This window comes from Pseudoliparis swirei, chromosome 20 (assembly GCF_029220125.1).
Source record: "Pseudoliparis swirei isolate HS2019 ecotype Mariana Trench chromosome 20, NWPU_hadal_v1, whole genome shotgun sequence".
Classification (NCBI taxonomy): domain Eukaryota; kingdom Metazoa; phylum Chordata; class Actinopteri; order Perciformes; family Liparidae; genus Pseudoliparis; species Pseudoliparis swirei.
In genome coordinates, this window is record NC_079407.1 from 4,574,913 (window position 1) to 4,600,728 (window position 25,816).

The window sequence follows — 25,816 nt, forward strand, 5'->3', positions numbered from 1 at the left end:
AGTTTCTTCAGTCTCACACCAGGATAGAGAAGCGAGCTTATGACCACGTTATTAACTCAAATCACCTTAAATGAGCTTCATCGGCTCTCGTATTCAACCCACGCATGAGTACCAAAGTATCCAGAGACGTCCCCCTTAACGACGAGACGCCACCGCCCCGCGATGGGAGCCGTCCTCCCCCATTGTACAGATGAGTTGACGACCTCTGCAGCCACCGCCTGCACAATCAACCCCAGATTGTTTCTTTTGTGAGAAGTGCCGGTTGAGTTCCTTCCGCTCCGTTAATCCCCGAAGGTGAAACTCGTCGTCTGCGTTTGACCTTCACCCGAAAAACTATAGGGAAGGCGCGTGGGCGCTCCACTTCTTAAGCGTTAGTCAAGAAAGTGGGAGGAGCTACCACACGGCGTGATGAACGAGTGTGCTCTCGCTGTGTTACTGTTGTTGCATACTGCTTGGGTGATTTATTGTTGCTTAGACAAGTAGAAGACAAGCACCTGAGAGTGACAAATGCTTGTGACAAATGCCTCGCTATATTGTTTAAATTATCAGAGCTGAGGTTTCCGCGGTTTCGTCCGGAGCCATGAAGTAGCACAGGAGCTCTGCATAACCCACCAGGACGGGGGAAAAAAAAGTGTCTGCCTTGAGTGACAGCTTCAAATTGAAACCTTGCCTTGATAACTGTATTCCACGATGCATATACGCGTGTAGACATTTGGAAATAGTACACATTATGTCTTTGAAATCTGCTATCTAGAGCGTTCTTTGACAGGTGTATGTTGCGTTCGCTGTCTCCTGGCCTCCCAGTGTGCCGCTCATTTATACTTTAATGAATTAGCCCCGACGATTAACGAGCAGACCGATTATTGTTTACGAGCAATCTGCACGCCGAGAGGCCGTTTTTGCCTCCGAGGGGATTTGGCTGCTCATATTTTTGCTGTAACTGGCATTCGTACTGCGGTGCGTGGTATTCCAACACATTCTTGGCTTGGAAGCGCTCCACACGGTGTCCATAGAAATGAAAGCGGAAACAATGACAACAATACCAGCGGGAAAAAATATAGGACTTTTTTGGATAATCACGGGTTATCTGCAAAGCATTGAAGAAGAGTAGCAATCAGTTGAATGACTAACAGTGTAGTGCATTACTTGATATTATAGGACAATATCAGCCTCTCATTTTTATCGTTGAAACTCTGTATATTTAGTGGCGGACTGTGTGGGCGCTTGGAAGACAGTGACAGCTGGCAGCTTGTGACCTTCCAGGAAACCGAATGACCACAACAACTCACAGCACCCTTGAGACATTGTTGAGATTGTTATTACACAACACTGGACATCCGAGTGCATTGTTTAAGTATTCATATACTCACTGGCCAAAGTTTAGATGCTTTTATTGACAACTCAGGGTGTGTTTGTGTGTGTGTGTGTGTGTGTGGGTCTAAACCAATGTAATGTCCCAGTCTGAAGTTCTATCCTGTAACTTCTTATGGGAAATAATTTGCTCTTTTTCTAGAGTAAGTTAGTAAATTATGCTCTGAGAAAGTATGTACATATGTAGAATTTTTTAAAAAGCAGTATAATAACATTAAAATAATTCTAAGTATATATATATATATATACTTATAATTATTTTAATGTTATTATTATACTGCTTTTTGAAGAAAAAAAATATATAGTGATATATAAATAAATATATATAAATAAATATATAAATATATATACAGTATATATATACATATATATATATAAATATATATATATATATATACACATACACATAATGTATATATAGCTGAAATACATGGCCATGCATCGCTTCTTCAAGGATAGACTGTGGCACAACAAATCAAATCAACAAAATAACAAACATAACATCCTCCTTTAATCGTCAGCAGTTTTATTTACATTGTAATGAGTGTAATTGCTGACTTCATTACCACCTTGAAACCACAAAAGGATTGACAGGTGGGGGGAGAGAGAGAGAGAGAGAGAGAGAGAGAGAGAGAGAGAGAGAGGGGGCACAAATAATTTATATTCCAGTCTGTGAACCAATGTCGAAAATGTAGGCGGGCTAAAAAAAGACGTGGGCCTTCCAAGGTGAACGCCGAACGGAAGATGACAACTAAAGCGGAAGAGGAATGAGTAACGAGGCTTTCACGACAAAGACAATAACCTAATGCGCGGCGGCGCTCCTTCCTCCTCGTCTCTCTCTGCCTCCATTTAATACGCCGGCCGCATGTCACGGTTCCGCCCGCCCACCCGCAGACGCTGATTGATAGGCGATTGATTAATAGGGCTTAGCTGCGGTTAAAAAACAACAACACATCTTCGGTAATTGATTAGCATTGCGCATGTCAAGGTTGCTAATACATTACGACGCTCTGCATTAATACGCAATAAATAAATGGTCCAAACACCAAACACAGAGCTTGTGAATCCGCTCATGGGCCGCTCTCTCGCAGCATTTAACTGCACAAGAAAAGCTTTTTGCCAAATCAGCTTGTACGTCATTAATCTTGAATAAACGGGAGTCGGTGAGTCGGCTACGCTTCGGGACCTCTGGCCCACTCACCTTCGGTTAATGGCACTTTGCTGTGATGAATAAAGGGCGTTAGGAATGGAAGAGAGACATCTTGAATCTATCAGCCAGCCTCCCCTTTGTTGGCTTTTTTCAACGCGAAAGGACAGAGACCCATTGTTCCCATTTCTCCGTGCCACCCAAACGCCTCATTCCCTCTCCCTATACTCACTCCAGGTGTTTTTTCTTGCTTCTTGTTTTCCCCTCTTTTCTCATTTTCTTTAATCACTCTTTATCTTTGCTCAACCAATCATCTCCCTCTACCTCCCCTCTGGCTTCCTTTTATCAGGTCTAAACCACATTTCCAACCACAAACACTTATTCAAGGGGACCATTTTCTCTTCACATGCCAACCTTTTGTCAAATAAAAGCACTTGTTCCAAATCAATTTCCACCACTTTCTCCCTGTCCCTCCGTTCATTCGGGTCTTGTCTCCCTCTCAACTCATTGTTTTCTGCTCTAAGTGATAAGGAAAATAGATTCGGCTCCTTTCAGAGGATCGGAGCAAGGACGTAGTTCCTATGACGAAGGCCGTGGTCCATCGGATGGGAATCTGAATGAGTGCTCAGGGCATTGTGTTGTAGGTGAATTTATTATTATCCCAACACAAAGATAAAGAGAGACTCCTCTGCAGGTGGCGAGCTGCTTAACTGAATCCGTACTGATTATGTGACTATGGATTTGGTTCTATTTTACAGTCGGTTATGTGGATGATAGTTTCCCAAATGAGAAACTGTGTTTGGCTCCGTTGGGGAACAGCTTGTGACTTTCCCCACATGTAACGTTGTGTTAAAATGAATTATGAGCATTGTAACGCTACTGATATTTACTGCAGTATTATGAGTACACCATGAATCCATAGAGTAAGCCTAGGTTCACATGTAATTTATGTTAGTAAATGCCAAGAAACAACGACAGTGAGTCATCAGTATGAAAGTGTGTAATAATATTGTAATAGATAAAGAATGACTCAGTAATCCATCATGGAACAACATGCTATTATTAGATGTTAGACATCTTAACTCGTGGTCCATTTAAACTGTTCTCACTGCTTATCGAAGACCAAGTGACACTCAACTGCTTTAATGTCTTACACTTTTAATGATATTTGCTTACAGTACTTTGTAAACTGGACTTTTTCCAGCTGATCAGCCATGACCCATTGGCCGATGTACAAAGCAGCACGGAGAGAATCACGGCAGCCAGAGTGGAAGTTCCTAAGCGGGATTGGAGACAGAAAGCGCCCAATTGTTCACAACAGCAAGTCCAGAAATGATGGAATTCATTCCCGCGCACGGTGCTTAATGTCGGGTCCGGTTCATCTCTGAGAATCTCGCCAAGAAACTTGATAGAATAAATTTTTTTCACAGGAATATAATTGAGATATTAGAGATAATCATGACCCGTTTAACTTCCTAATACTAGCTCCAAGCAGCTTGTAACATAATTAAAACCACCAATGTAAATACTAATCAAAGTAAATATCCAAATACAATTGATTGAATATAATTTTGTTTCCTAATCTTTTGAATTCTGACTATACATGACAATCCCAAAGCACTAAGATCATATTACTGTGATACATATGACTGCCTTTGAGAAGGTCTTGAGCCTCGCTGTCTATTATAAAATTGTAATTGGCATGTCATACTTTTGGTATTGGAAATCGAAATGGGCCATGCCGATTGCTATGAGTGTATCTTAAACTCTGACTGACGTCTCTGCTGCTTTCATCTCTTCCTCTACTCGACAGCTCAGTTGCCTCCAACTTATATTCCATCGCTCTCATGGATAACGCTGCGACTGATATGAACGGCTTTTTTTTTTGTATCTTACAATTCCACATACGCTTGTACCTGGCACTGACAACTTCAACTGGGATACATCTAACATGCACACATGCATATGTTTACTGATTCCTTTGTTGCTTTACAGATGTAGTGTTCGGCAAACTGCTTTCAGGAACGTTATATGCATTTAAAATACATGGAAAATGTTCGTGAGTGGACCTTTTTTGGAAAATTACAATTACCAAGATTAATAATCATTTCTGCTTGGCTGTGTGTTGCAAGTACCGGGCACTTGAGTGGTATGGACTTCCTTTACATTAATCATTTCTGTAATGTATCCGGTGAAATTAAACTTTAACGCAACATTGAGCATTACGCTATATTGGTTATTCACTGCTCGTGCTTCCCACAGAATAAAAAAAGGAGACGCCTTGCAAATGAAATCAAACAAGGTTTCTTCCAATGTTATCATTCAATTTGCTCCGTATTGTTATTGCCTCATAACTGTGCTCTCCTTTTTGCAAGATAGAGGTGAGGGTGAGGCGGTATCAAGCAAAGCACATCCCTGACAAGCCAGGAACCATTATCCCAGCTAAAAGATTGTATTCCGTGTTCCCGGAAGACGAGGCGTCTCTCTCCCCGGGGGGACGACGACATCAAGGCGGTGGGATCCACAAAGAAGACGACAAGTGACGACACAGCAAGACCACGCAGATCTCCGTCTTCTCACATGTGTTCCTCTTGAGGGATTCCATCCTCACCCCACTCCCTCAGTGCCTGTCTTTTGTGTAGTCAGTTCCATGTTGCTTTCCATCGCTGAGAGCAATCATCACCTTTCTACGACCCTTTCTCTTCTCTGGTGCTATCAGACAGTTTCTGTATACCCTATAGTCCTTTTGTTGTAGGGACATCCGTCTGTGACTCAGTGTAATTGTTGTATAGAACACGTATGTCCCATTGTCATCGTCATAAGGGATGTAATCCGACCACGTCCGAGATTTGCTCGTCTTCTCGGACGATGAGGAACAAAGACGTTATTGATTGGCACCTCCTTCGTCTGAAGGACTCATATTTCAGACCTGGAAGATCCTCCCCCGCTGCAGTTTGCCATCTCTTCACCTTTCTGCTATTTCTACTCCTCCCTTTCTCAAAATGATATTGTGTCATTCCGATTCACATTATTCAAATGCCGTCATACATATTTATGGTGGGAGTTCGGAGAAATATGAAGGAGTGAAGTGTGAGGGAGGCTTCTTTTTTTTTTTACTCCCACATCCCTGGTCGTGGAAATTTATGCGATGCAATGTCTGAATAGCGATCGTTTGCAGCAAATGATCGAGTTGCCGTACAGACGGAGGCAGAAGCAGAGGGACTTTTTAATTGGCAGCCACCCACGTTTAGCCAAAATCCCACTTCTCCTGCAAAATTGGATTCGGTCATTTAAAAAAACTCTGTGAACAATCTGCATGTGTGCACATTAACGCGGCCCGTAAAACAGGGAGTGTAGCGCATGAAGCTCATACTTTACATTCAATGCCAGAGATGCGGCTGTTTTTATGTGTGAAATTCATATCAGATCATATGTCACGATACGGTGGCGTACAGGATAGAACATTTTTGAATAGAACATTTTTTCTTGCTGAAAGGTTTAGTGCCCTCTGTGATTCATTTCTCATGTTGTACCTCAGTCACTGATATACTGATGTAGAGATCGGCTGACATTTTAACGTCTGGATCTTTGCATGTTTTCAGATGGATAGGTATATCTATATATAGATAGGTATATACTTTATTCATCCCCAGGGGGGAAACTATTTGTAGCAGCAGCTGTAACATATTACATTTCAGAAAATGCTAAATACATACATTGTATATAATTGTAGATTAGTTTGATCTCTGTGGTGAAGGTGGTTTCACCAGATGAAGATAAGAGGATCTCTCTGGAGGGGCTACTTCCAGGATGATAACTGTATCATATGTATACACTGTAAAATGTAATAGTAAAGTTTACTTAAAAAAATTAGTGAGCTTTACTCATTTCAGCTTACTTTGTTGACCTTACTTTAACAAACTTAGTAAAGAACACTTTTTGGTGAGTAAAGTTATTAAACTTTACTTTTAAAAAATGAGTGAGGCGGACTCGGAAGAAACTCGGGCGCACTCGGCATCACTCGGCTCGAATACGCATGCGCAGTCGACCACTGAAGACGTTCTTTGCCCGAGACGGATTGGCGGCAGCGAGAAGGCAGTGCACTGTGCGAGTTACTTTAAGGTAAGTTTCAGCGTCTCAATAACGTTTTGCCGTTCATGTCCTTAGTAAACATCGTCGTATCTTCGCCATATTGTTCATATGTATATTCGAAGTTGAATGTTAACTTTACGAAGTGTTTAATGTAAGCTAGCTAGACCGTCAAAACAAACGAGTCACAATGTTAATGGCGGACATCGTCGTGGCTGTCTCACTCGTGTGCATTAACGCAGCACTACGGGAGTCACACAGCGCTACTGTCACTGAGTTAAGAGTGAATGTCAGGTTGAATGTAACGAGGAATAATTCAACCACAACCGTATGATGGAGAACTTCTCGGCCACAGCGAATGTTGTACAACGTTTTTTTATTTTGTACTTATACATCATTTCTTATTTTGTGATATTTACTGGAAATGACATCCATTATAACCAATAGCAAGTTTGAAACTAAGCTCCCTGCCAACCTCCCTACAGACAATGTATGACTTATATCTATCTATATCTAGGATAAGCATTTCTAATCATATTTGTCTGTGAAATCTTCCATTAAACTGATGGCTTTTTAGCCGTAAAAATGCATCTTGACGAGGAGTTATTTGCAGTTTGACTAATTGCTTTTGTTGTTTCTTTTGTAGGCTTTGAAAAACCTGGCAATGAATTGTAAGTATTGCTTATTTTCTTCTACACACTACTGCATAACACATGGAAGCGTTGCCAGATTGAGTCCATGTCTTCACACTGAGTGTCTCCTGTGACGACCATGAAGGGCTGATGAGGGGAGCTGATGAAATCTGTTCAATCTAGAAGCCACTAGTTTTCTGCCCAGTGTGATGTAGTATGTTGTAATGTGTTTACTGTAGGTCTAATATGACTAAATCTTAATTTATTTCTCTTTCTGTTAGATTCTGGCTGAGTTCTGTTGCTTATCAAGCAAAAATCTGAGTTGCAATCAGAGTTCTTCAAAGATCTCGACAAATACACTCCTCGCTTCCTGGAGAAGTTCAAGACCCAGAGGGGGAAAGTGTCGGACAGAAACTTGAATATCTGCAGCAAGTCACACCTGGGGTAAGTTTCTCAAGCAGTCATTTTTCTTTATGTGGTTAATAATGTAGTGTCACAGCATTGCATACAGAGCTGTCAAATGATTGTCCTTTAACACTTGTGAATTGTGTGTGTTTAAAATATTTTTTTAGAGTACAGATGTGACTGGGAGGTGAACAGCAGTCCTCCGTGGCCCTCCCGTCATCCTTGGAGATGACAACGCAGACTTCTTCAAGAATTTGTAAGAAGACTTTAGTCAAAATTATTTAATTCCACACCACAGGATGCCCAATCTATCTCGTGTGTTCTGCCTGTTAATCTTTTGGTATTGGCTACTCTTCCAATCAGTGCTTCTACTTTTTGATTCACTTATCCATGATTGGGGCCCTTTTAGTGGGATCTCCCGTCTTTCCAGTCGGGTCCAGTTGCAGCTCTCTAGTCGCCCCATTCAAAACCCAAAGGCCTTCAAAATATAAAATTACAAATCATATCACACCAAAATGGGCATCTGTACACCTTCACATGTCTGCATGATGGTAGAGGGGTTCTACTAATATCTCCTGTTACCAAAAAAGGGTTTTCACTTGTAACATTATCGCTATTTCTTTGTTGCTTTTGGGCAATATGCTCGCTCTACTGCCACAGGAGGTTCAGGAGCAGCCAATATGATGCAGGTGTGACGGCTGAAGATGGTAGGTACCTGTTCAGCCTCCTGTGGTAGGAGCACATTTCCCAGAAGCAGCAGTGACAAAGAAATGTGGATGTTTACCACGAATATGGTTGGTTGCCCACGTATTAAACTTTGGTCTTTCTTTATTGAAGGTGTGAGTTTAGGATGGCATGAAGCTTCGACTTGACCCTATGGAAACACAGCAGATGCCACCAAAGGGTCCTGATCGGGGCGTGTTGTGATGCAACTGCATCGACCTGTTCTCAGGCCCTTCTACATTCTGTTGTTTACATTTGCTCTATTATTGTTGTTCCATTCCAATATCATCCCTATTTGTAAATATGATAATTCATATTCTTTATTATTAGCTTTTGCAATCATTCAGTGAATCACATGATCAATGAATTTATCATCGCACTCACTCTTGAGCATCTTTCACTTGATTATCTAATAATATCAGAATCCAAGTAACCATTGTGTGTTCTACCATAGAAATGCAACGTGAAATTTGATATGTAATTGTGTTTTTTATGCTGCTCTTGTTATTAGGACTCTGATGACCTTCTGGACGTGTCCCACGCCTCCATTGGGAACCTGACAGTGCTGAAGACATCGTGGCCTCCTCACTCGCTGGACCTGGAGTCTACAACTACTGCCATCGTTTTGGGAGGAACAGTCGTGATGGGTGACCGTGATAATCTTCCCCGTGCCGTGTGGCTACTCTTCGGACTTATTTACCCCTGAATTTGGAGTATCCTCAACGAGTGAGGAACACCTTCTGAATTTATTCATAGAGTGCTTCTCACTTGGACCAAAAACCCTAAAATACAATCACTCAAAAATCTACTGATGCCGTAAGGGACTGTGTTCATGATGTGCAGTCAGGCCCGAGAACTTCACCCTTCTATCTCCAATAGAACTCTTTTATAGAAAATGTCTGTTTTTGTTGTTTTTCTGTAGTGAAATTTAGCAAATGCCGAAAACGCTGTGTTCATCTGCGTTACAAAACCTAATCTGGCAACATGTTCAGCGTTTTAAGCACGTTGTTTGAGTTTTAAAACATGTTTTTCTTCTAAATAAACATTGTCTTCCATTGTAACTGTTCTCCTTCTTTTTTTCAACAACTTACAGTTTTTAGTTCAGCTTACTTGATCATTTTAAGGCAATCGGTTTCCTCACTATTTCTAAGTAATGTGATCTCATTGACTAGTAAAGTTAACTAGTTCTTATTAGTACGGTTTACTTAATATAACTTGGATCTTTTAAGTTGTCTTTTTTAAGTTAACCTAACTAATAATTGTTAAGTTAACTATACTAATGTTTACTGCAATTACATGAGTTGCCTAAACTTAGTTTCTTTTAGCTTTAAGAACTTAAAATCATTGAGCTACTTTACTTAGAAATGTTGAGGCAATCGGTTTCCTCACCTTTTTCAAGTAAAGTCAACTTATTACATGATTAAAGATTTTAAGTTGTCTGAACTGACATATTATGAGTTGACTTAACTTAGGTTTACTCCAATTACATCAGTTGCCGAAACTCATTTATTTTTAGTTTTAAGAACTTAAAATGATTGAGCTACTTTACTTAGAAAATTTGAGGCAATCGGTTTCCTCACCTTTTTCAAGTAAAGTCAACTTATTACATTTTACAGTGTACATCATAATTCAAGTGTGTAGCTTTCCTTAACCACATCTGCAGCATTCTATCAGACATAAGTCAACTCGACTGAGTGAATCAGAACATAGAACAGGACCAATGATTCGACCCATCCGTCCTGAAATGGAGCCATGTTGGTTGCATTTGCACTGGCATGTCTGTTCGCTGCCCTTTCTGCCGGCATCCCACGAGAATGGAGGTCAATTAACCTTTATCTGGAGTCCTCAAAGCATTTATTTGGGGGAATTTACTTCAACCTAGGCTGATCTAAACAATCATATTTCTATAACAATGTATGAAGACATCATCTCTTCTCAGACTTTAGGAAGCTTACCCCAGAGCCACAGGCTCTGAACTTGCAGAGTACTCACAGTACTATTTTTCCTGACCTAAAATTGTAAAATTGGCTCTGGTTTGTCGATGTGGGGTCCTGCTGCCCAGCGCATGGCGGCACTTATATCTACATTGAAGTAGTAGCCCCTTCCATCAATGTATCAATGGGTGTCAATGGGTGAATGGCATGGATTGGAAAAGTGCTTTGAGTGTTCTGAAGAATAGAAAAGTGCTAAACAAGCTCACGTCCATTCTCCTCTTACCAGAGCGGGAAGGTTGCGTTAAAGAAGTCTGACTTTGGTCTTCTTTCACAGTATCTGACATCTGCAGCTACGCGACACTCTCAGAAAAAGTTCTCCTTCAGTTTCTTCACGATGGTTCCGTGTCATTGAGCACAGCTATACATCTTTACCTTCATTATGCAAATGAAACCAGGGTTGTACAAAACATCTCTGCAGACATCGGTGGGTATTTTAGAACTCAGTATTTTGACAGTGGAGGCGGGACCCGTCTGCATATCAGAGCTCATACAGGCATGTGCCTCTTCCCCCCCCCCCAGAGGCTTCGCCAACATGTCCCAGTATTTATGTATGTCGTCGTCGTGTGCTCTCTGAGTCAACTCGAGCCAATCAGCATTCAGCGAGCGCATCCTCACAGATAAACATAACCATCCAAATTGCACTGAAATGGATTGCAGGTAATTCGTCATTATCCCATTAGTGATGAATGCAATCGTAGTTGATTAAATAATGATAATAATCATGTCTGGGTACACGCAGATTTCCAGGCACAACCGTGAGAAGAGCATGTACGTGTGTGTGTGTGTGTCTGCAATCTAAGTGGATAACTGCCAACAGTTTACACAACACAAGTGTATGCTACTTTCGGACTATTTCCCCATTCCCTTGATGGTTGTTCCCAAATAGAAGGTGCAGCCTGAAATTAGTGGAACCGATGAATTGGACCATTTGCCAGCGTTAACCTCCTGAAAGGCTCGGAGAGGGAAACGCTGTGTACTTACTGAGAGAGCTACACTTATGTGTAAAAAACAAACACTGTGCTTGATGCTTGATTCAGAGATGAATGCGTATCAGTATATTCTCAGCGGGGAAGCGGCAACTAATGAAACAGAGTCACCAGAGGCAGAAACCTGCGGGAGGTTCAGCGTGTGTTTTTTTTCTTCATTTTAACCTCGTTAAACATTCATAAGCCCGCTGTGAAGATGTCAGTGAACACTTTCTCTTAAAGCCCAACATCTTGGGAGAATGTTTCCTGAACAACTGCACCGTGGAGAATTTAATAACAATCTAGTTTTTATTCTAGATCACAATACGTCAACTACGAGTCTCTGTCTGTACGTCTGTCTTTTCATTTCCTCAACAAGTGTTCATCTCATTCACTTAAGTAAGTCAAGTTTATTTATATTTTGCACTTATCACAGGCAAAGGGTCACAAAGTGCAGTACCGTAATCAATTCAAACAAATTGGCAATAACAGGGGCCCAAACATTTCACCAGTTAAAAAAACAAAGTAAAAGATGGTGCAATAAAAAACACAATAAATAAATAAAACAAATTAGAAAAATATATAACCCCTTTTTTTTTTAAAGCAGGCTATAGAATATGTAATTTAACTAAAGTGCAGTGTTGGGTGCAAGGTCTTTAGATCTACACACATATTAGTGTTTGTTCATGTACACACTGCAGTTCATAGAGGTTAACGGTTGCAGTTGCATACAGTCACCGTTCACTCTGCAGAGCAGTTCCTCAAAAGGCCACTAGAGGCTGGCTCAAAAAGCGAGTCAATATCCAGGCGTCCAACTTCACAGCAGCAATCAGCTGTTTACAGCTTGGTACGCAATTAGTTATGGTCCTTTTTTACAAAATGTAAGCTTAATGTTGGACATGCATGAGGGCGTGGTCGCTTTGAACGACAGGTGGGTTCCACACCAGGTCGCTAGCCACCAGCTGTCCGCTCTGTTGTCAGTGCCAAGATGGCCACGGCTCGTGCCGCCACATTTTCAGCTTCACATAGCTCGCCAGGTACAGATCACTCTCCGTTGATGTCTGTAAGCTGTTGCAGCCAAACGACGCGTACGCTCGATGCATTAAGAGGGTTACGCAACATTGTCTTGGCTGCTTCTTGATACAGTTGCACACAGAAACACCAAAAGGCAAATGGCCCATTATGAACAGGCATGTTTTCAACTACCTATACTCTCGTATTCCTTAAGCACCGCCTGCGCTCTCGGTCCATTTGAAAATGATTTTATGTCTCGTCCTGCCGAGCAGAAGCAGTTTGATCTCAAATGCCAAATCACGATGTAGCTAACCGATTGCCAGAAAGCAACTGCGGTCTTAGACTACAATGCCCACACACCGTGGCATTGCCTCGGAGATCGATATTCCTCTCATAGCTCATTGCTTTGTGTGCGCTCGACTCCCGGGCACAGTGCCAGCTCGGTATCAGAGCAGCGAACTGGATGTCCGAGATCGGTGCTCGGCTATCGTCCTTCTCAAACAGTCCGCACACCTTTCATGACAAAGTGGGTGGCTGTCACGGTCCTCCGGACACGGAGAACAACACGGGAAATCGGTTGTACCGAGGGCGTGAACAGCAGTCATCTGAGTTAAAGTCTGATGTTTGGTCAGATCCATTCATCCATTCCGATGAATGTAAGCACATTTGGTCAGTTTTACAGTATTGTGACACCGTTACTGCTGTTTTTTCGTGCACTGACGGACAGAAAAAAGACGGACATGCATGTTTTTTGTGAGTTTCGATTGGACATAATTGCTCTTTGGCGTATTCGGCTTGGGTCCGACTGTCTTCTGATTTCTTTTTGATCTGGTCCAAAGCCACGATAGTTAAATGGGCACCTGGGTCTCGCCCTTGTTAATGATTACTGTATATCAGGTACTGTTCTTTCAACAGATTACCAATGCAGGGTGGATGTAGATGAAGTTTCTATCTGAAAAAAAGCCACAGAACAAAATGACCATTGATCTTGTCACAACCACAAAGACCTGACTTACTTATTAAAATTAGTTGAGCTCTACGTCTCCTGAAGTTGAGTAAACGCCACTTTTCAGGGACCAGGGAGGAAGGCTTTGAGTACATTTGGAAATTCCCCAATGTTGGATTTAGTGGTTGTCGAGTTACCCGAAAGCACTGTTTGTGATTTGTGTTTTCGGCGAGTGCAAGAAGGTCGTGTTTTGACTCTAATTTATTTCATCCTTCCTTTGGTTTTTGGGCATGCTTTATGACCAATTAGCTTTATGGAATGCCGGAGGGCTGCGGGCTCTGCTGCAGACGCATAAATCCAGCATACAGTTGACTTCAGCTGTGCTTTTAATACTTCTCTCTTGCTAGTCTTTCTAATGCCATCTGCATCGTGCGGGGAGCCGTAGCCACTTGCCCACAAAGTCTTTATTTATTAAGCACTCAGATGCACAACTGAGTAAGAGTTTCCACGCTCGAGTGCAGAATGTTTACTGCCTACCAATTAATTTGAACTGTAAACAGGGAGACGTACGACATGAGAGATTCACGATGCTATGCCTACATATGCAATTTGCTGTAGTCAATATGAGGATATGAAACCTGCAAGGGCACAACCTTTTTTTATTATTTGCATCTGTATGGTGTAACAATAATACCTCACAAAGTTCACAGTCAGTGTACAGACTGTTGCTATGGTGATACCTTTCCGATAGTCATCATCCCATAATCCTGCAAAACTATTTTCATGAGTGGGTGGCATCATTTCAAATGCAAATTGTGCCAACTGTGGATATTCACCGTCATAATAAATGTCAACATATTGGCCACTTTATTGGGTTGGATTTTCACATCACATCAAATCTCTTTTTATCCCTGGTAGGAGGATTTTTTCAATTCAATTTAGTTGTACAGCCCAAAATTACAATTACTTTGCCTTCACAATCCTCAGAATATAACATCCTCTGTCCTTGGACCCTCACAACTCCCCAAAAAGCATTTACCAGCCTCAGAGGAGGGACCCCTCTCCAATTATGGCCAAAAGTACAATAGATGACCTCTGTATAAAATACCTAAATAATATAATTATAATATAATCCCATAATCCATATGAGACAAATGATACATATGTGCATAGTAATAACAATAGCAGCACAAATTATAGCAGAAAAATAGAAAATTATGACTTCTACTTCAAGTGGACGATGAGCGGAGTGCATAGAGATATTTATATATTATACATTATATATGTGGGTGTGTGATGCTATTTTTAATTGCTGCCTACCTTGTGAATAGAAATACATTCCTCAACATTGTACACAGTCTCTTGTTAATATTCAAACATATTTAGACGTGTATGAATACTCCATCTACTTACACCCATTAATAATAGATCATCCGATGGATGGAAGGCTAAATGGACCTCTATGGATAACGTTGTTAGCCAGATCCACCTGTCAAATTAAAAATAGAAATGTATTGAACAAATTGCAGTGACGCAGTGTTTAAATTAACCAGACTATCCGTGGGATTGTACAAGAGCAGCAGGTCCTAAAACAAAACTAGAAGTACCCTTTTACAGCTGAAATGTTGCTTGAATAACAACATTCTTAATGTCATATTTAATTATGTACAAAAATAATTGTTTTAGCCGTAACCAAAATGTGTGCCCTCGAAACAGAGTGTGAAAATGACTTAGAAATCAGCCATCGGCCCCAACACACACACACACACACACACACACACACACACACACACACACACACACACACACACACACACACACCGCCATGCATCGACACAGACTTGTTATAATATCCATGAGTCTAAACCGGAGCTTTGCTGATTCTCTGATACGACGAGCCAACAGCACGCAATGCAACTCTCCAGTGATCCAACACATCCATCGCATATTGAACAACGATGGCAGGAAAAGGACATTAACTGCTAATCAACCAGCAGAAGGCCGAATTTAACTGCGTGAAGAAGTGAAGTTCTCTGAGGTTCGGCTCCAATCGTCTCCAGAGGGATTAAAGGTGGTCGAATCTCTTCAAACAGGCTTTTTAGTTCTACAATTCATCATGGATTTGATTTCATGAAATACAATATAAACCCTGCCAATACCGACACAAGCTTCTATTAAGAGTGAATATAAATACATCTGTGTAAAAGCAGGGAAGTGGAGGATATCCGCTCATTTCACGACCCGATTATAATGTCCATCTACAGGACTCGACTCATTTAGTGAAGTGGGTTGAATCAACATGGATTATCTGTGCTGCTGTCTGGCCTGTCTAAAAAGGTTTCCTTTGCACTTTAAACCTGAGAGAGGCCAAGCGAGAGAGAAAAGAGACCCCCCCCCCCAGGGTATGATGATTGACTTTAGTTTGGTTCTTAAAACACTCAATAGGTTACAGAGGAAAGTGCTGCCCGTGGCCGACAGCACATTTAGACACAACGTGGCCACAGGACAGTTTTTCTCTTTGCCCTCTCTACCAGTCTACATGTACTACAGGCCCATAGTCAACACGACACAGGGAATCGTACATCCAAGAGCAGGTAGGGGGTCCACATGGATACACATCATGGCACTGTGAACCTCCCATAGGGACGCCATTGGCATGTGGTCGAGACGTGTCGGAGTCAGGTCTTATTGGTCTTCTGTGATCAGATCAGATAGATTCGTATATTTCATTCTTTGAAAACACTATGAGATTTACACTTCATAATTAAATTGAGATTACCCTGATGCTACAATTCACAGTGCTCGTGTAATCCTAGATGCATTCACATAGCCGAACAGTATAAACGATAACTTACCGTGGCTATTGATACCAGTGTTTAATGCTACAATATCAATATGGAGATCTCAATCTGTAAAATGGGTTAAATTATTTGACCTCTCCATGGCAGTCGCCGATCGCTGCGCTGTAGCGATTGATTTTCCCATCTCACCATTTCTTCTTCATTTCGGTAACAGTACACCCCACCTGAGTACACACGGTCCTATGATTTCCACCGTGCGGAAATACATGGCGAGATATGATGACGAAAAATGGAATCTGCTGTAAGACATGGTATATCGTGGCCAAAATGCGTGCCCAATTTATGAGTTTCAAATTTCCCTACCAAGCAGTTTTTTGACAAATGATTAGACAAACTACTGCCTCCATCTTTTGGTTTAATTTACAAGCTCCTTCTGTCCTCTGTGTTTTTCGGCGAGGCTCAACACAACCGGACAGCCTCTCTTGATACAGCGAGCGGAGTTCACGCGGCACAACTTTAGCTCCGATTTACCACTTGCTGATAGTTCCGTGAGCTCGGGATGATAAACGCTCTGCGTCGTGGCACATTATCCTGATGGGATTTTAAAAACGGTAGTTCGTGGCCCTGAAGAGATGTACATGCTCAGCAACATTGCTACGGGTCTAATTAATACCTGGTACCCAGAGTTATTGGGAGCTGTGGTCTTACCTCTTTCTGTACCGTTTAGATGGATTATTCCCAATGGATCGGTAGAATCCCCCCCCCCCTTCATGTGCAAAAAATGCACTCGAAAAATGTAGCTAAAGCTCTGGCACGCTGGTATCTGAGAACAAAGCTATCTCTTTGTGTTTCCATTATCAGCGCTTTCTCCCTGAGAACAGTGAAGGGACAGGAGTAGAAAGAGAGAATTTCACACTAAAAAGATTCTGAGTCCTGACGTTTCCCTTTGTCTACCGTGGAATATTCAAGACTCATTTTAGCTTCGCCGTGCATTTCCTGCACATCATTTGGACTGTGCATTCTCTCCATCTTTGAAGTCCAAATGCGTTTTCCACCGTGTCTGATGCAAACGCAACATGTCCCGCTGTTGTGCAGGAGGTGTTTTCTATGTTTGCGTGGCGACTTTATCCATGTTATCTTGCCAAAACAACAAGAAATGAGTGATTTTACTTTAATGTCGGGAACGATAGAAACAAGAAGAAAGTTGCTGTTCTTTTAAGTATTTTTTTCAACTCTTTTCAACACAGCCAAAATAGGAATAACGTTTCACCTCAAACTATGGGGGTCAGATCAGTCTCAATAATTCGAAATGAACACAGAGAGACTCACAAATGCAAACACACAGATTCACAAATGCGCACAGAACAATTCACAAATATATATTCGATTTACAAATGCACACAGAAGGATTTACTAATACATTCCAATGAACACATGAATAGATAACGATTTATAGAAATGGAAAAGAAAAAGCAGAAATATATTTCTGCTTTTCTATGTGTATTTGTCTGTATTTGTTTGTGAATCGCTCCACACACAGATGTGTGAGTCTTTGTGTTTGCCTTCGTGAGTCTCTCTGTGTGCATTTGCAATTATTGAGACTGATCTGACCCCATATGAAACTAACTCTGGACATGATGAATTACTCTGATAAATATGAAGCATAGACACTGTTGGACCAGTATTGTACAAAAGACATTGAGAGAGAGTCCAAAGTCTCTCTTTAGGTCTGGCGGTAGGAGCCACAGCAGCAATGTGTGCATCATGGTATGGCTACAACCGTATGAGTAGATATTAAAAACATAAATTAAAGGGAAAGCTGCTAATTAAGCAATTAGCATCGCTGACTACCCCTTGAATTACGTCTCCCCGTACAAACCCACGATTCGTTATCTATTTAGTATACAATAAGTACGACTTTAGTTTTAATTTTTTTAAATGTGCGCAATCTCATTTCACGAGAACAATATTCTAACTGCACAATTAACCTCTGCAGAAATAAACTTTCACTCACCCCGAAGCCATAATTGCCTTTTACTCTGTGAACATCAAGGAATTCACGGTTATTGAAACCAAACCCGACGTGGATCCGGCTGCTTTGCGGCTCCAGTATATTTAAGTGAGAAGTGCAACCCCGTCTTATTCTTCCCTCGCAGCGCTTTATTCTCTGATCCCTTCGTTCAGCGAAGATGGCTTATGAGACACTTTGGCTCGATCCGTCTTAAGAAGCCGATATCCCCATTTGTTCTTCATAAAACATCAAAATGTCCTTGGCATGCCGCGGTATCAAACGTGGAGAGAGAGAAAAGGTTCCTTCATCCCGTCCATTAAAGAGCAGATCCATTTTAGATAGGAGTCCTTCTGTTTCCAGAGAGGGCTTCGTATACCTCCAGCTGCCGGGCGGGATTCCTCTCGCAGCGCTTTAATAAGAGAGACCAACAATATCCAATCAAGTGCAAAGTGGAGAGGAAGACTTTCTCTGTCAATCGGGAAAGGAGGAATGAAGTCTCTGATCTGTTTTATTTCCTTGCAAGGAGGTAAGTTCAGACACAGCTTCTCAGGGAACCGTGTGACACGAGATTCAACGAGGCAACTGTCACAGCCGTCTTTATAAAACTTTACGCCTCTTAGCCACGATCGAACAAACGAAAGTGCCGATTCTGATTCATACGACAACTTCAAAGAAGAAGTCCCCTCTCCTTCGATCCGGAGGGTCAACTGCTTATCTTGATCGAGACCTCTAAAACTCCTGATCACCTTAGATCCATTTTCACATAACATGTACTATATTTTACCTTTCCAAAAGTCAACGGGCGATCTGTGTGTTTTATCTGTTCAGCTTTCCCTCACAAAGGGAAGATGGCTCTTATGGATGCCAGACATTCATGTTCTCATGGAGACAATAACGCAACATACTCGATACATTTGATATGAATGTAGATAGAAATAGAAATGCAAGATGAGCTAGATATTGCTGCTTTGTCTTCAAATGTGCCGTTAAAATAGCTCACCGTTTTACATTTGAACTCTTACACCCTCTACATCTCTGTTTTATTCAGATCCCCTTTAGATATGTAATTCAATAAATGAGCGATATTGAAAATGTAAAAGTCAAAGTCAAGATCATTTTCTATGGGTGTCACTTTGGGAATTTGCAAACGTATAATGTGTAATATCATTATGTAATTCCTCGGTGCTGTTTTTCTATAAATTCACTGCTCTGGAAAAAAAGCAGCAGGATTCATGCAAAACATCTTTATTTATTTGTAAACTTTTTTTATTTTATAGATATATATAGTTCTGTATTCAACAATTTCAGCAAATAAAATAGGAGGAAATAACACAAGAAAAGTAAAGATATATATATATATATATATATTAGTAAATAAATATATTTATATATATAGTTCTTCACTTCTCTTGTTTTATTTCCTTCCATGTCAGATTAAATAGGAGGAAATAAAACAGGAAAAACAAAGAAATATATACATATATAATATACATATATATTTAAAAAACATCTAAGAAACCTCATCAGAGCCACCGATGAATACAACTGGAATAATTAGTCACATCAGCTGATGTCAGAACTGTGTCTTAACAGGTATTGGCTCCAGTCTAAAGTCACGACCGCTTCAATGTACCTTTGAAATCTAAACTCCATATTGTCTGTCTCTGTTTCTCTGTGAAATAAGGGGTACTGGACTGAGTGAAGTTGGATAAGCTGCAGATTTCCTAAATATCACGCCCTGTCAAACGCAATTAGCGCCGACGCGATGCAGCGCCGCTGTGGAAACCGTCGCTGCCGCTAAAGCATTCGCATGCAAAACAACTTTTTCAAAAAATCCTCCATTGACGTGTCCCGCCTGAGGTTCGAACATGTTCCATCCCATTATTCCTCATTCGAACGCTACTACTCCGGTGTGCTTATTTATTTATTTTTCAAGCCGGCTGCTGGTTTTTTTCCAGCAGAGCTGCCACTCGAGGCGAGTTGGAAAAAGGAAGAATCGATCCAGAACTGTCGCGGCACGAGGCACCGGACTGAATACTGAACGCGTCCTCACAGGAAGACGAGTGAAGACGACGAGAGGCGCGTCAAAGCCGATACGAACATAACTCAGGCAGATGGAAGAGGAGTGTGTTTTCGTGCATGGCCTTTGTGAGTGTGGTGTGGATGGCAGTCTCAATGGGGTGAACCACCCCCTCCACCGCCACACGGAGAGACGGGAATTCCATCATCAGGAATTTCCGTTTCTTCACCGCAGCCACACACCGTTCCCCGAAGCCACGCCCCCCTCCCGACAGACATCCCGCCGCACGCACTCCCGGAGCCACCAATTCGGAGAGTTTCCATTCATGTGGGAATCCAAGAGACGGCCCTCCGACCGTCTGAGCGGACCCAAATTGATTCACGAAAAAATATTTTTACACTTTTCAAAACAGCCGTGGAGATGTCCGCCTCCACACGTTGGCTCCGGTCCGCCCGCAGGCCCCCGAAATGTGGCTCCATTGACAATTTTGATCTTTTTTTTTGGACCGCTCTTCCTCTCTTAAAAACGATGGTATTCGACTCAACAAGCTGGGTAGCCACCTGCTCGCCGATCATTTGCAGCATGCTGTGCAATCCTCTCCACGTAACTGATTATTTAGTCACACACACACACACACACACGTTCCTCTTCCTCCTCGCTGGCCCCTCCAAGCACAGTTTCCCATGACTGCTCCCCCTACTGGCCTATCAGTCCCAGTTATGTTGCTCTGAGTTTATCGTGTACCGCTCCGCTGTCAACTCCATCAGTGGACGTCGACGCCCATATTATGTCATCGTAAGAAACAAAACGTGAATTCAGCCAACCTAAGAACGATCTACATCTCCACCGAATCCATCATCCCCAACACCCGCTCCAGTACCACCACCACATGCCTCAAAGTCATACAGGCCTGGATGCCAGCCAACGCTCATCCAATCCACGCCTTCGTCACGTCTGCTCTCCCAGAGATGACATCGTCCCAGTCTCCGGCTCCACATGATACCGTTCAAGATGCTCCCTCATCACATGCAGAGCCCTTCATAACCCGTAAGCCCCATCATACCTTTTTGACCCCCTGCGCCGGCAAGCCAACCCACAACCTCAGATCCATCGACGCCAACCTCCTTAACCCCCCCCCCTCCCCCCTCCAACTGGACCTCTCTCCTCCAGCACCTCGACACTCTCCCGTTACTTACCACTCTCACAACTGCATTTAAAACTCACCTCATATAAATCTGATTTCCACCTGTGACGCTAGATTAAATATGCTTTTGTTTCGTTTCGTTTCTCTTACTGTTGTATCGTCGTCTCTCTGCCTCGGCTGTATTACTATCGATTGTATTTGCACCGCGTACAGGGCCTTTGAGAACCTTTTTTAAAAGCGCTATACAAATAAATGCGTTGCAACTGTGCTAACCACCTCGTGCGGATAGCTGAACCTCGCAATGTGCCGTTCCCAACGTGCACAGAGCCGTTTCCTTTGTCTCTTTTGAGCCTCGTGCTGCTCCGGGTCCCTCGCCGCTCCCCGTAGAGGAGCGTGACTTTCTGCCGTCCTATCAAAGGCAACCGGCGTTTAAACCGAGCAGATGGTTCACAGTGCGCCTGTCCTTTTGCTCCGGATAAAAAGTCCCCGTGAAAACAAACACAAACAACCCGCAACAGTCTCATCTGTGGTGAGAGTGTATGGGGTTGCAAAAAACACAGTCTCTTCGCGTTCTGATTAGCGATGCATGTGCAGCATCCTGACTTGAGGAAACAACACGTTGCATTTCCACTATTAAAGAAGTCAACAGCTGTTCCGTTCGGGAATGAGATTTCGGTCCGGTTTCACATTGTATCCTATAATAATTCTGCATTTCTAAAAACACACAAACACATCCCGATCCCTCAATAATCAGGCCGAGGATACAGCGTGGCTTTTATCTTCACACACACAATTTATTCTGAGCATCAATTACAGGGAAATGCACAAAACAGAACGGCGAAAAAACAGCATGACGCCGCCGCCGCCGCCGCTCTTGTGTGAGCACGTGCACAGAGAGAAGCGTGTTTGTAAATCAAACAGCTGGCGGATACCAACGAGACACCGATCCCTCATACTTACAGAACACCGGTGAAGCTCGGCGGGGAGGAGACACGCGGCGACAAGGCCACACACATGCCGGAGGCAAGTCGGATGACAAGCATGTTGAGATGCACAGCGAGCGTAATCACATCTACTCTCAGTCTGCAGCAGCGCACAGCAGCACGCAGGAATACATTTACGGGGAGCTTCGGTACTTTTTAAACCTCAACCTTTTTTTTTCCCGCCTATGTTTTTATATTCGTGTGACGACTGAATACCTAAGTTGAATATTTTGATGTCGTTTAGGATGACGACACCGAGTCTGAACGCTGTATTGACAGCCTCTCTGGCCGTGATGCTGCCCCCTCCAGCCTGACGAGAGGAGATGACACTCCAAGGGCTCAAGAACGCGTCGCTAGCAAAACCATTGATTTCCGATGGTAGGCCTTTTAGGCGTGCCTAAAAGTTGAAATATTCTCAACTTTAAGCGCGAGGCGCGCCGCTCATCAATGTCACACTCGGCCAAGGTAGCCAATGGGCTCAAGCAGGGGGCCAAAGACAGCCAATGGGCTCAAGCAGGAGGTGGGCTTTCCTTCCTGTTTTCGCCACGAGAAGCTCATATTAGCAATATTTAACACCGAAGAGATTTATAATTCTAATTTACGACTCCAGCTGACTCCTGCTCAGCCGGAAATGCAACTGAAAGCGCTCGTCATCGAGACACAATTCGCGGAATAGTTGGTGGTATTCGCCGTACTCTTTCCTTTTTTTTATTTTTATATCGTGATCCCAATAACTACAGTTTTGCCCGGGGGCATTTTTTGAGCGGCTGCGCTTTTTAAAAGTCGCGTCTGGTGTGATCGCGCCCTTATGCTTCAGTTACGCCAAAAGCGTTGCGAATTGTTCTCGAGAGAAGATCCCGTGCAAAGTCTACGCCCGTTCGCGATTGCCGCAAATTTTTTCCGGGCGCCGCGAATGACGCGAAGCGAAAAATGTGTGAGGGCGTTAGATGTTTGTGGGATGAGAAATGGTGGTTAATTCATCCGTCGTGGATGGCGGACATGATAAAAAACAACAGAGATAAGCCCCGCCCCCTTTAAGGCGCGAATGAAGCGGATGACAAATAAACCACGACTTATCGGGCGAGTGAACTCAGCATTACACAGGTTGAACGAGTAGGCTACCCAAATCATGTCTAGTAAAAGTATTGTTACTTTTAAAGCAGTTTAACTTCAAAAGAATCATAGAATCAAGACCTAGTGAAGCTGGACATGTATTAGCGACACAATTCCACAGCACCAGCAGCCATAAACACACATAATAGTCTGCACAGCTCTTCACCATATTCTCCTGACACAGTTCACCAAAGGTCACCGAGCGTGTTCACAGCCCGTATGTGATCCCTAATTGGATCCTTTCTCGAAGTGGCCTCGGGCCCCGCCAACGCAGACACTCCTAAACCTGCAGCTGAAGCACTTTCTCCTCTGCTGCCGATCCGTCTTCTGTTCTTCTTTGCTTTATCCTCGCACGGTTTATCAGGACTCTTTCATTGGAGTTGTGATGTATACTAAAAATGATAAATAACCCCCCGAAACACTGTTGTATAGCAGCCGGTTCAATACGACACATTTGTTGCAGTGACAACAGTACATTTGTTCATGCCACCTTTTCTCAAACGATGTGAACTCTTCACACAATTGTCATGAAGCTCTTTTATTCTCACTAGAGGTGCTAACAAATTACATCTGTCACCCACAAGATAAAGTGATTCTTTACACTACAGCACACATATTAACAGTTGTGTGCACCAGTGCTGCTTTCATTGACGTTAACATCGTTGTCCTGCCCAGGGTTGCCAGGTCTGTGTGACAAAACCAGCCCAATGGGCAATGGCCAATAAAACCAGCCCAATATCAGAACTCAAAATATGTCCGTGCCAAACCATATACACTGCTTTTAAAGTGTGTGTATGTGGGTGTGTCCCATGTCCATGTGTGTACGTGCTGATCTGGAGTCAGTTTGGTAGGATTTGTGTATAAATAAATTATTTCATTTAAAATATGGATTTTTATTAAAAGATATTCATGTAATTTGCATGCAAAATAGGTCTACCCGAACCAGCGGACACAAAATTCAACCCGCGGCAACACTTCAAAAGTAGCCCAATTCCGCGGGAAAACCGCGGACCTGGCAACACTGGTCCCGCCTCTCTCCGGGCCTTCTGCCCCGCCGTGTCTCCGTTAACCTCTCCGTGTGTCACGATCCACTCCTGAAGCCTTTCATAACACTCCAGCGGTGCTCACAACCCAGCTGGCATGACCCTTATCATCACAACAGCAGGGCCTGTCCACATCTGTGCCACAGCATACACGTTCTACGTCTCTGTTCCCCGTATGAAAGTAGTTTTGGGTTTTTTTCTGATCCGAAAAGCAAATACATTCAGCGGCACCTCCATCTGACAGGAGGAGGAGGGGGGGGGGAAACAGGCGGTCCTTAAATGCTACTCTGCTCTGACACAAGCCTTGTTTATTCGTTTTAATGAGATAACGGTACATACCGGGTCTCATTACCCCCAAATAAAAAATAAAAAAAAGCCATTTAAAGTGATACAATTACTGAAGCCTCCTCTTCTTTACTTTTATAATGAGCTCAGACAATAACAGCCTCTGTTTAATCTTGGTGGTAGTGCAGGATTATACAGCAGCCATCTAGATAATGACAAAACAGCACTTCCTCCACTGAATCCACTTTACCAAGTAAAATAATACATTGTTTATAGGTAGGAGACCCGCTGACTCCAATCTCTTATGTCCTTGGTTTTTAAAAAAAATACTACCCTTCATCTGTCGCTTTTATTGCCAAGAAATACAGTATTGCATAGAAATATTACTGAATGGTATGAAAAATAGTTTCCATTAAGAGCCACATTTGTCAGAAACGACTGCCTTTAGTGGCGGGCTCTGTAATTGCAACGGTGACTCAACCTGCTCCATCACACGACCTAATGAAGCAGACAAATATAAAGCATGCCAAGGTGATAGCAAGGAGAACGCTTTTCAGCCTGGCGGGTTGTGACAAAGAAATTATACTCTATTTATTTCACTTGAACACTGTCTTCCTGCCAAAAACACCCCCACAAAAACAAAATAAATAGTAATAATCGTGTCTTCAAAAGAATCAAGATGAACCGTTACTGTTCACATCTCAACTCTTTTCTCCTGCCCACTCGTCTTACTGCTATAATAAATAAATAGATAGCACTAATGCTGCGTACACACCAACTCGCAAAGCTTTACTCGTGTTGATTCGCGCATCCGAGGGGGCGGGGCTTATCTCTGTGGCTTTAAAGACAGTTATGTCACATGATGTTACCCTCGTAGGTTACATTACATTATCAGCATTCTTAATTTAACCAAAACATAATGTATCTTCTCAATCTAATTAAGTGGTTTTCTTTTTTCTAAACGTAGCAGACTCTATATCAAAGGTTAACCATGTGTTATAATTTTAACCGCAAACATTTAACACAAAAAACCCCCCACAAACCTTTCATGCCAAGATACTGCTCAAAGGGCTCCAAGATATTGCCAAATATGAGGAGTATGGATGTGATCACATTGGCAGGGGAGTTAT

General features: G+C 42.5%; 1 protein-coding gene and 1 long non-coding RNA gene across 5 annotated transcripts in view; one reads left to right on the plus strand and one right to left on the minus strand.

Moving 5' to 3' along the window:
- The window catches only part of lsamp (limbic system associated membrane protein), a 579,644-nt gene that overhangs the window by 323,998 nt on the left and 229,830 nt on the right, over positions 1 to 25,816 (minus strand). The gene's annotated exons all lie outside the window — the stretch shown is intronic.
- LOC130211267 (uncharacterized) lies at positions 6,584 to 9,320 on the plus strand. Of its 3 annotated transcripts, XR_008834989.1 has the most exons (6): positions 6,584 to 6,640; positions 7,254 to 7,278; positions 7,521 to 7,683; positions 7,812 to 7,900; positions 8,305 to 8,664; positions 8,879 to 9,320. It is a non-coding gene; the product is annotated as an uncharacterized LOC130211267 (long non-coding RNA). The 3 variants fall into 3 exon arrangements; XR_008834987.1 differs by lacking the exon at positions 8,879 to 9,320 and having other exon boundaries at positions 8,305 to 8,865; XR_008834988.1 differs by lacking the exon at positions 8,879 to 9,320 and having other exon boundaries at positions 8,482 to 8,865.